Genomic DNA, 1,030 nt, shown 5'->3' with positions numbered 1-1,030 from the left:
TTGGTGCTGCAAAGGAAAAAAAATTAACACACATGAAGATTAGCATCAAAACTGAGAAACGCATGAAAACTTAATAATGACACTAGTGCGTATCTCACTTAATGAGATACCTCTACAGGGTGGGAAAGAAAACATCTTTAGTGCAGAAGCTACCCTGAGGACACCATACAACACATTTAAGTTATCTTTAAGAAGGTTTTACTATTCTATTAGCCTTGAAGAATACAGATGAGAAAGTAGGGATTACATTACAGCTGGATTCAGTCCAGTAAAAATGGCTTTTGGTCAAATTAAAATCCAAACTGAACCACTAGAGTCAAAGCTGATACCTTCCTCAACTAGACATGGTTTCCTTACAAGTTTGTATGGAGTGCAGTTATTTCAAAGAGGCTTTATATCTCAATCAGAAGCAGATTTATTTATTTTTTTTCTTACTGATGAGTACTACAAAAGAAACTCAAAAATATGAGTACAAAACAGATGCTAGTAAAAAAGTAAAATAAAAAATAAAATCATACAGGAGACTGAAGTAAGGGAGATGAGATTCACTAGAAAATTCGTTTCCTATCTTGAATTTATTTAATTAAGGGAAAACAGCAAAAGAAGAAAAGCTGCAGAGCACTCTGTATTATGATTAAAGTAATGCAAATACTATAAGGAGCTCAGGCTGTCTCGAGTTCACAGAAAAATACAACTTGGAAAAAGGAGGCAATTTTTCCATATTGGTTATATTAAAACAGTCAATATGTAATATATTTTCTTAATGAATCTTTCAAGCAGGTGATCAACAACTGTAAGCCGAGCAACCTCTTTTGTGCCCCTAAAAGCATCCAGATACATCTGATAACACAGTTACTCTCTTTATATTTTAAGGTGAGCGAGAAAGCCCAAAACCTCATTCATACAGAGAATGTTTGAAAGACAGAGCTCTAGCTCTGGAGCAATACAGCACAAACTCCTAACGAAATCATCAGTCAAAGGTTTGAAACCTAGTGGCCTCTGCTGTCCCTACATACTTTGCAGTGTATTC

The sequence above is a fragment of the Apaloderma vittatum genome, unplaced genomic scaffold (genome assembly GCF_000703405.1).
Source record: "Apaloderma vittatum isolate BGI_N311 unplaced genomic scaffold, ASM70340v1 scaffold19334, whole genome shotgun sequence".
Classification (NCBI taxonomy): domain Eukaryota; kingdom Metazoa; phylum Chordata; class Aves; order Trogoniformes; family Trogonidae; genus Apaloderma; species Apaloderma vittatum.
Note: the sequence above shows the minus strand (reverse complement) of the source record.